A 10,662-nucleotide genomic window follows, 5' to 3' on the forward strand; every position below is an offset into this window, starting at 1 on the left:
TCCAAATCCAGGGCTGGGTGTGGAAAATCAAAGCTTTCTCTAATAGGAAAGAACGTCATGCAGGCATACATTTTCCATGCAAATTCAGAAAGGCGGATCTGACATTTAATCCTTAAAACCACAATAATCTAACACAGTTTTATTCAGTTTTTCCACGGAAACCATACAAAATTGTATACAAATACTCGGAGTCCAAATAGAAGTTCTTGGTAACAAACTCTACTTTGGGAACTTAGGAGGAATCAGACAATATTTACTCGACAAAGATAAGAACAGGACTGGTTACTGGTTTCAGTGAAACCTCCTTTGGAATGTTGTTTTGCACTTGGCATGTGGACTCACAGTGTGGTTTAGATCTTTCGGGAACCATTTCTTTCAAATGATGTACAATTGGGAAGGTGGGATTGCAGAAAGCCACAATTGTTAACACCAAGTCACCTTGACCTTGACCTAACCAGAAAAAAACAGAACACAACAAAATCCTTGGTTGAAGGAGACTTTGGCAAGACCTACAGCCCCAGCTTTGAAAGTTGCAAGAGGCCCACACTGTTAGAATGGATACTTTCATGAGAAAGAGGTTTCTCTCTGGGTCAAAAGATAGTCACTTTGACTTCCTATCCTCTTGAATTCTCCATCATGAGCAATTTTTACTGAGTGCCTTTTGGGGAGCTGGATGGAAGTGTGGGAAGAGTAAAAGTTGCATAAGACGTTAAGTTCTGGCCTCTGGGGACCAGCTTCATTGCCTTTGGCATGTTGCTAAGGCCCTGACTTCCAGGATCACCCACACAAAAAAAATCATTCATTATCATGCGCTTGTTGGCTCCAGTTCTGTTCTCAGTTCATGGTTTATGCTCAAGAAAACTCAGTTGATATTGCCCAGGGTGCTATTCTCTTTTACAGTCCAGGGCAAAGAAGATTGGTATGGGAAAAAGAGGAAGACAGGCACATGAGTTTGATGCATCCTCTCAAGCATGGCTGCCACTTTTAACTGTGCACTGGGTCTGCTGTATCTCATCACTCATTATCACGTTTTGGACGAGCTCAGTTGTGATCATTAAACTTGACCCATGCAATAGTCAACAAGCAGTGAGATCTCTCAACATGACAAAGTAAGCATAGTTACCAATTCCTTAAAATCCGCTTGCTGTGAAGTTAGGTGGCTATACAGTGACCCATCTTTTTAAACAGGTATCAGAGATGGCTCTCAATATGAAAGGTATGAGAGAGACAGATTTTGACCTCCTGGGATGTAAGGACTTAAGTCCTCTGCATCTGAGGGTAGGTATCACTAAAGTGTAAACAAGATATTCACTGCCATAGCCTGGTCAGGTCCCTGGGGAAGGCACTGTATATATATATGTATATATATATGATCCCCAGGGGATAACAAGAAAACCCTGTTTCCAACTTTGACTTGAGGAGGTGACTGAGGGACCGTGTTGAGGAGTCAGTGTTAATAAACTCAAGAAAAGGTGGCATGCTACCCTATGCACAGCTCATGAAGGCATCCAAAGTCTATATGTTGGAAACAATAATGAGTGGAAGGTGTAGACAAGTCCTTTCCTGAGGTTTTGAAGTTAGTCAGTGGCCAAGAAGGGAGGATGTCTTAGCACCAACTTGAGTGAATGGTTTCACAGGTCTTGGTATTAAGTCTTCTCTCTTGTCTGGTGTCTAGACCTAAGATAGTCTAGGGTGGTGGAAATTTTAACTTGGTTTTGAAGTCAGACAGAAAATGGTCAGAGTCATAGGAAAAGGGTATTCTGGGCATTTAGACTATCGTGAGAGAGGTTGATATTTTGACTGGTAGTTTGTGATGAATGGGTTTCAAAAATACACCCAGAATCTATAAAAGAGAAGGGAGATAGATGAATCTTTGGAAGAAGATATTCTCAGTTTGGTGTTTGAATTGCTAGGATATCTACTCAATACCAAGATAGGAATAGCAGCAGATATGTAGGCATGCCATTTTGGTCTAACTTCTGTCTGAAATTCTCAGTCTAGATGGAAGCAGAGGCCAGGGCAAGTGTGACTTGTGAGGATACCTTAAGACCATAGCAAGGCTTCCAGAATTTCTGAGGGGTTGCAAGGTTAAGACTTTCTGGCCTTATTCTATTCTGTCAACCCTATCCCATGTTTCAGTCCTCTTTCTTAGACTTTACTAATGCCCCCTCAGCATAGATTATGGTTATCAAAATTGCCAACAAACAAGCGTTTATGATGTCATAAATCATGCTTCAGGTTGTAGAAAGAAAAGCAGAGTCCTTGAAAATGCCCTTCTCCCTCCCTCTCCCTTGGGCAAAATCGTGATTTTCAGCCTGTTTCCTGTTCACTATTGCAAGCTGTATACCACTGTGCTGTTGTGGTAAATATTTAATATTAATTGGGGGTTTCTACCCTGCCTTGTATCATTTGTACACAGATAAACGACACAAAACCTTTACATTTATGATAAGCCCTTAAAAGCACTACAGCTGGACCGATATCTACCCTCTAAGGTATTAGTATCTATTTCCCTATCAATAACTCCTAGTTACACTTTACCCTGTTCTGCCTGGGGGCATTCTTACTTAAACTAGCCAACTCTCATGGCCATGTTTTCATCATTCACTTACCCTATGAAGTCTTCTCTTCTTTCCACCTCCTCTTCTCTCCCTTGTGGTCCTGCTTCAGACCCAATGTCAGGAACCAAAACCCTCCCTATCTCTCTTTTGCCCAGCTATAGGCTATAAGAATCTTTATTTACCAATCAGGGATAACTTGAGGAGGTGGGGGAAGGTTACATATGTAACATCATTTGCTGTACATGAGTATCTCCTAGCCCCTGAGGCAACTAGGGCCAGTATTTGAGGGTGGGGAATTGTTGAGGTTGGTCTTTTGCAATGTTTACACTGGCCCCCCAAGATGTGGTTGCCTCAGGGACAATATTGATGTATTCCAAGTGATGCTTTATAACCTGGCTCCTTAATTTAAAACTATTAGTTGAATAAATTTATTTTGTCAGCGTCTTACTGTTGCCTGTTTTTCCCCCTTAGAGAATGCTGTAAAATACTTTCAGATACTATTAGGATCAAGACCCATTTGTGTGTGTGTGTGTGTATGTTTGTGTGTGTATGTGTAGATTATTCATTTGATCCATCAGATTGATTTTCTTTTCCTATTTCAAGTTTTTTAAAAAAATTAATAATTTTATCTTTCCGTTTTGATAATATTCTTTAGTTAGACATATAAACATTCCTATGTGTTATTTTAACTGTTAAGCCTGTTTTTGAAAGTAATCTTCGTTGAATGAAAGAGATAGGATTGAAGATGTGAAGGATGATAAGACAAATATGACATAGTTATCAAAACATTCTGACAAGGATTTTGAAGTAGTTATCAGAAATTTTGTGAAAACCAAATAGAAACAAATGAAAATACTGAAAAAAAAATTAGCCAGAAAAGCAGTCATATAAAAAAATGAACCAAATAAAATTGTACAACTAAAATACACTACCATGAGATGAAAGTCACTGAATGAGCCAAAGAGCAGAGTGGAACTTATAGAGAGAAGATAAGTGGATTGAAAACAGAGAATTTACATACTCTCAAATAACAGAGAAAATAGAAAGAACAGAGCCTTAGAGATTTGGGGCAAAAATTTCTATAACTAACATGGCAAAAGGACAAGAAACAGAAGATGAGGCTCTGAGACTTTTGAATAAAATAATTAACGTCTAAAAATTTGCCATATTTACATACACACTGTACATTATGATTTAAATTGCAATACTGAACACACACACACAGAGTACATTAAAATTCAAATTACAATATTAAACACACACACAGCTCCCAGGGTCTAAACCACCAGCCTGGGAGCACTTGGGGGGGGGGGATCCAGGGCTTCAACTGAACATGTAAGAGTGGAGGGCCCTGCTGGGCATAGGTGGAAGAAGAGAACCTTGACCTCATGAAGGCTGGATCCCCCAGGGGGTGGGAATTTAGAGGGTGGGGAGGTGGGAGTGGGGGGGAATAGATAGAGGTTACATCCACAGAGAAGAAGGAGGAGGGGTGAGGGGATTGGGGGTTCCGGGATGGGTGGGGGATGGGGTAAGGGGTAAGGGGACAACATAGGAAATGTAAATAAAACATCCAATAAAAAAAAACACACACATATTATATATACACAGTAGGATACAATATAATTCAAATTTCAATACCACACACACACACACACACACACACACGAAACAAAGGATCCATAGGTTACCAGCCAGAGAAAAACAAAAACTTGAGATGCTCCACTGAGACCAAGGAAGAAGAAACAGAACAAAGCAGCTCCAGTTTGTAAGAGCTGTTTGCCTCACCTCATGCTCAGCAAAGCTTTTCTTTAGGAATGAAAGAGAAATATGACCAATCTCTGCTAAAAGGATCCCTGTGTTCACAGATAAGTCCATTCATAAACACTGGTCCTGAAAGTTCTTCCTATAGAACAGAAGTAGTTAAAAACTGGGGCTTGGAGTCTCAGTTGGGAACAATGGGGAGAGAGAAACCAAGGCTTACAGAAGACTACCCATCTGTCTGACATTTTCTTTTTCCCCTGTTATGTTGATGTGGATTTCAGCACTGATAACTTTGAGTCAGATAAAAGTTTTTCAGGAAACCACAAGCCTTAGATCAGTTGTACAGGGAGACAGGTACAGGCTGTTTAAGTCTTACAAAAGAAACAGAAACAAGCAGTAAATGTCTCCATAGGTATCCCTTGGAATGAGAAATATACCATTTCAATGTGGCTGGCCTGGAAAGCCATATTTTTCATTGACAGGCAGAAGTGCCAACAGTGCAGTGGCCCTATCGTTTCCCAGGTGTAGTTAAACCAATCTAAACCTATCGCCATCTATCTTATGCATGAATGAGACTCAGACTAGGGTTATTTTATTTGGCTTTGACAAGTATTGGGGGTAATACCTTATCTATCTTTCTAACTATTGGCTACTATTGACTACTTCCCCATTGGTGTAATTCAAATACTTGCTGTTTCTCCTGGCCAAGTGTTCATGGTCCATCCCTTCATATGGCAACTTCTTCTTCTCTTCCTTATCCTTCTCTTGTCCTTCTCTCTTTCCTCCCTGCTACCCCCAACCAGGTAACTCAAACCTCACCTACCTCTAATTCCTCTAGTAATTGACTATACCATTTTTGATTTAATCAATAGTTTTAAACTAAGGAACAAGATTTACACAACAAACTTCGGTAAATGTGAGAATTTAGCATTCTGTCTGCAGATGAAGTTAGGGCATTTTCTTGGCCTGGTAGCTAGCTTGCCACAAATGAAACCATCTCCAAATCTTCAATGCTCATCATCTTCTTTGAAGCAAAATGGAGGTGCTGCTAGGAGCAGATCTGTCTCGTTGTCAAAAAGCCTTAAATTAATAAAATGCCATATTCTGTGAGTCTATGAGGTTTTTGAAGACCATCTTTATATATATATATATATATATATATATATATATATATATATATATATGGCATATTTGAGCAAGTAAATGTTGCCTGTCTTCAGCTATCTATTATCAGTTCAACCCAGGATCCATATTTTTCTGATGATCTAGACTAGTATCTGACATGACCCTGAGTTTTAATAGCTATTAACTTCATATTTCTTTTTTTTTTTCAAAGAGCATTTTGTAAAGTTTATTTTTGTGGGGTGATGATATAGATACTGTAAAATTATTAGGATAATTAAGTATTATACATAAAATACTTATCAAAAGTTTAACACATGATGACCATTAAATGAAGAGCGGATATTATCACTAAACATGCTTTGACAGTTTTTGCGTGAATTAATGACCTATCATATTGATTTGGTCATCTTTTTTTTAAATTTATTTTAATTTATTTTTTAAATCAAATTGTAATTTTTATTTATTCACACAGGGGTTATAAACACAAAAAGGCAGGACGTGGGGAAGGGGATGACACCGGAGCGTGGGTGTTCAGGGGTAGTACAAATATCGTTCAGAACAGGGTATCGGCTGGGTGAAGGTTCAGGGAACAGGTAGCTATGACTCTGCCTATGATTCACTTGTCCTTATCTAAGTTGGTATTATCTTCCAAGGCTACCTATTTACAAGGTCTATGATTACTCAGGCTGGTAGATTTCCACGAAAGCTGCCTGTTTACAATAGCTTATAGCCATCTGTTTCAATGTTTTTCCACAGAGACCCAAGACTTGGTGTTAGTATACATGTATGACAGGCCTATTGCCAATTTTAGGCCTATGGCTAATTTTAGGCCTTCAGTGTATAAGCAGGGCTGCGCCTGACATCTCCTCCCTTCTCTAGGTATAGAAGGGCTGTGGCGATTCTAATCTTGTAAAGGCGAGGATAGAGGCCTGACCTCCAGTAATTGAAGGGGACTTTGTAATGGCTCCAGTCCCCCTGTTGTTGTCCAGTGAGGCATGAGGGCCATACCCATCCCAATGTCTTTTTCCCAGAGAGGGGATACTTTTGACATCAACCCTTATGCGGTCATGCTTCCATCCCTAATAGTTTGCATTTAAAATTTATTAAAAGGACTGGGACTAAGCCCTGTAGTTTTAAATGAGTTGCATAGGCATAATTCCTGTATAAGAATTAAAACATGGATACATTATGTTGTAACAAAATTAGCCTTAAATTCTGTATCAACACACAAGAATTTATACCAATGAAAACCTTAAACCCATATCAATATACAATAATCCATATCAATGTAAACTAAAATAACCTTATTTAAGAATAACAAAAGATCTAAGTTGAAGAGTAGATTTAATAAGCTTCCATTTATTCTATTATTTCTACATGATAAATCCATACTCTCCTCTTTTTCTTCTCTATACTCTTATCATTATTTAAAAACAAAAGGATAGGGGCTGGAGAGATGGCTCAGCGGTTAAGAGCACTGACTGCTCTTCCAGAGGTCCTGAGTTCAAATCCCAGCAACCACATGGTGGCTCACAACCATCCGTAATGAGATTGGATGACCTCTTCAGGTGTGTCCGAAGACAGCCAGCGACAGTGTACTCATAAATAAAATAAATAAATAAATCTTTAAAAAAAAAAAAAAAAAAAAAAAAAAAAAAAAAAAAAAAAAAAAAAGGATAGAGGAAAGGAAAGATAGAAATTCCTGAGTCTAAGCTCCCTATTTTATTTTCTCCTCTCCAAGACCATAATTATTTGCAACCATCCCATAGAATGACAACATATCTATAACTTATAAAATGATCAAAACATATCTATAACTTTTAAAGTGACCAAAAGAATCTATCCCAACTTAAAGGTCTTCATGTAATTGCTTCCTGCTGATTTTTTATATAGGATTCCTTTTTGGAGGACTCAAGTAAATTAGAAACTTTGTAAATATTTCAATTCTCCAAGGTCTATAAAATGAAACACAATCCATTGTGTGGAATTTCTTTAAGTCAGCATCAATAATCATCATTAGTCTTAAGAAAGACAGTTGTAATTTTTTTTTCCAATCTCCATGCGCTGAGAAAGCTCAGGGCTTAAGTGAAGTCCTGATTGAATCATTCTGTAGTGTTGGTTGATCTGAGGTCATCAGGGCTCAGCAGGCTTTTCTGAAGCTATTGTGGAAGCACTTCTTTTGAGGGAACAGCATCAGAGCAGTCTGAGGCAGGTTTAGGCATCCTAGCATCCTTGACAGTAGATCTGGTCAGGGATGCATTCTTGGCCTTCTATTCTGCAACACACAAATTTTTACAAGCGATATATAGTTCGATAAAGGTGTTTGTATAGAATGTGCAGTGTGCACACATAAAGATGATTATCTGTTTCTTGTTTGAGCAGGTGAAAGACAACTTTCTTTCTTTAGAAGTTAGTTTGATCATATAAAAACTGCAATATAAGTCTCCATTCATGTCATATGAATGGAAGGCATGAAATACAAAGTTATGAGAATGTAGCCAACAAGACTTTTTGGCCATGCAAGCTGATGTTTTGGCTGGAGACATTTTTTGTGTCAACTTGTCTTAGAGCTGTTCTCAAGTATGGGATCTCAACATACAAATTACCTGTTTTTGATCTTGATTTGTTTCTTTTTGTCTGTGGCCAAGATTTTCAGGGGCTCTCCCTCTGTAAATCTGATTTTTATCAATTTGGAAAGAATCCATAGCTTTTTCTTTGCATTGAAGGTAATGTAAAATAACTTCCCTAACATAACACATATCCTTTGCTTCCATTTTTGAATTAGAACTTCTAATAACTCAACAGTCCTTTCCGAAATCCAGTGTATCTTAACAGTTGTGTTGTCTCATTGACTTTTAAAAAATTTAAAGTCAACAAGGCACATTTTAATCCAGCTTTCAGAGATATCATACCCCCCTGCTGTTCTATGAGCATTTCCTTCAAAATCTTGTCAAATCTTTTTATAATGGCTTAAACTGTAGGATTAGTGTATATATATGTATATATACATATCTATATGTATATATATGCTAATATATATTTATATACTAATATACATATTTATATACTACTAATATATATACTAATATATTTCCATATACTAATATATATTTTTATATACTAATATATATATAAAATAGGTTTTATGGCATAAGGTCTAAAATATTGTTGTATTTTAATGGATCTGTATGCTTGAGCATCATCAGATTTAATTTGCAAAGGCTTTTTAAAGATAAGTCATTATCTCTAAGAAATATGTGAACTCAGAACGATGTCCCTCAGAACTCAAGACAAAAACCCATAGGAACTCTGAACATGTGTCAATTGTATGTTGTATCAACATGTATACATATTTCAATTTTCCAAAGTCTATAAGCATGAAACACACAATCCATTGTGTGGCATTGCTTTAAGTTAGCATCAATAAGCAGATTCCAGATTCTTATTTCAACATATTGTATCTCTATAGGCTACTATCCCAATTTATTAATCCTCTGTAAAACCTTCCTGTCAGGAACTACATTTTTGGTGTTATTGTGAGCTCCAGATTGGATTACTCTGAGGATTTCCTATTTTGATTTAAAGATTCAACTTCTGTTTTAGTATCTAATTTTGTACTCTCTTCTTTCTCCAAATCTGTGTTATTCTGATCTTTTCCAAAGAGGACATACAAAACTGTAATCATTGAAAAAACAGCCATTAGTATGCTGATAAACAAAGCAAGATTATTTGAAACCCAGATGTGTTGTGTTATTATGCTTCTGTCTATCCCAAATATAGAAAACATTTTTCCTTTTTAATCTCAAAATGTCTTCCCAAGGATTTTATTTCTTACATTTAAATTAAATATTTCTTTTAATGATTTTTTTAAAACCTAGGTTTCCTTCTCTTTTATTGTTTTTTTTTTATTTTTTTATTTTTTTATTTTTGCCAAGCTGTGACTGTTTATTAACTGACCAGATTACAAAAATACCACGGGCAACACCTTAGTTCATCCGTCTAATAAGCCTGTTGATCTGGTCTTCCCTGTTGCCAGCGTCTCCACCTTCTACAAAGTGAGTTGTCTTCTTCTTCATTCCACCTCGTGGGGAAGATAATTTGAAAGGCCACAGGAAGTTATTTGCTTCCTTGAAGCGTTTCCCAACTGTATAGATCTCATGAATTAGATCCTCCATGCAGATGATGCCAAATTTACCAAGAGACCGAGCAATCAAGGAATTATCCGTCAAGGCAATCCGCTTCTTATTGATTTTGCCATAGCCTCGCTTGTAGATGAGCTCATTTACTGACTTCAGGTTGGGGTACCCCCATGCAATGTACGGTTCCACGATCCTCAGCATGTTAATGGAAGCCTTGTTGAGCTTAACAAAGGTGCCATTGAAGATCTGTCGAAGACGAAGGAGCTGCAGTACCTTGCGGACCTTTGGGCTTACTCCATTGATGCCTCGGATTCTGATGACAAACGCCAATTTTGGTTCTGCAGGCACATAGAAGTTCCCAGCTTTCCTTGCCATCCGGGCCATCCGAATCTCAGTCCGGTACATCTGCCTGTACTCCTTGTGATAGTGCTTTGTCTTCTCATAGATGAGCTTCCTCCTTGCCTTTCGGAGTGTCTTCAGGGCAAATGTCTTCCTCAGACGCTTCACCTTCAACTCTGCGAAATTCCTTCGCTTTTTCTTAAGGGTTTCTGGCACAGCCGGAACCTTCTTCTTAAGAGTTTTTGGCACAGCAGGAACCTTTTTCTTATGGGTTTCTGGCACACCGGCAACCTTCTTTTTCTTCTCTGGAACAGCCTCCATGGTTCCAGCCGGAAAAGGAGAGCTGTTTTTTTTTTTTTTTAAATTCAATACCTTATCAGTTTAAACTCTTGGGATTTCATAGTGTAAACTTTGTAGTGTTTGACCAGCCCCAGTTGTTCAGCTAGCTTAGGACTCTTGGCTCTGCCTTTTTCTCCAGTCCTGGCCAGGCCTCTACAACTTGTCCTGTTTCTGTGAGGTTTCAAGCCTTTGTCTGTGGGCATCCACCAGTAGTCTTTGGACCATGTACCCTGTCATGGCTGGCTGGGCCAGTACCTCTCATCAGGTACATGGCTGGAGAATCAGTGGACCCAGACTAGGCTGCTGTTTTTCTCCACAGGCCTCTGCATGAGGACCTCTTTCTATCAAGGACTTCTACTTTCTGCCAAGCAGAGTACTGGCTTTCCAGAGTAGCATGT

General features: G+C 38.2%; 1 pseudogene across 1 annotated transcript; it reads right to left on the reverse strand.

Annotated features, from left to right (window-relative positions):
- Positions 1 to 9,371: 9,371 nt before the first annotated feature.
- On the reverse strand, positions 9,372 to 10,257 carry LOC114630328 (annotated as a pseudogene). Its single transcript, XR_003712813.1, has one exon. The product of XR_003712813.1 is annotated as a 60S ribosomal protein L7 pseudogene (transcript).
- Between the last annotated feature and the right edge of the window lie 405 nt (positions 10,258 to 10,662).

The sequence above is a fragment of the Grammomys surdaster genome, unplaced genomic scaffold, assembly GCF_004785775.1.
Source record: "Grammomys surdaster isolate TR1022 unplaced genomic scaffold, NIH_TR_1.0 67, whole genome shotgun sequence".
NCBI lineage: Eukaryota > Metazoa > Chordata > Mammalia > Rodentia > Muridae > Grammomys > Grammomys surdaster.